This window comes from Frankliniella occidentalis, unplaced genomic scaffold, assembly GCF_000697945.3.
Source record: "Frankliniella occidentalis isolate FOCC.00 unplaced genomic scaffold, Focc_3.1 Scaffold98, whole genome shotgun sequence".
NCBI lineage: Eukaryota > Metazoa > Arthropoda > Insecta > Thysanoptera > Thripidae > Frankliniella > Frankliniella occidentalis.
In genome coordinates, this window is record NW_026267227.1 from 199,909 (window position 1) to 200,367 (window position 459).

Here is a 459-nt window from a genome sequence, read left to right on the forward strand (position 1 = left end):
AACTCGGTAGGTGTGCACTTGCAAGTGTGCAACTCCTCGGTTTAACACTTCCTTAGATTATAGGCTACGCACACTGTATAGGAAGTGCTTAACCGAGGAGTTGCACACTTGCAAGTGCACACCTACCGAGTTGAACACTTGCAAGTATTTAACTAGCAGTTGGACACTTAGTTTATCAGTGTTCCTTTTTTTCCCTCGCTTGCCCCTCTCCCCCATTCCTGAACAGAGAAACGTGCGGTACTTTTTCGCTCTCCCTATATTTGGCAAAAGAGACAGATACACGCTCCCCCCCCCTCTCTCTCTCTCTCTCTCTCGCTTCTTTTTCGCTCTTTCCCCTCCTCCTGTCTGGCGGGGCTTTGTAGCCCAGGACGAACTGCCTGCCTGCCTGCTCGGGCTCAGTGATTAACGTGAACCAAAATGAGATGGATGCCCGGGCTTGACTCGCCCATACCCCCCCCC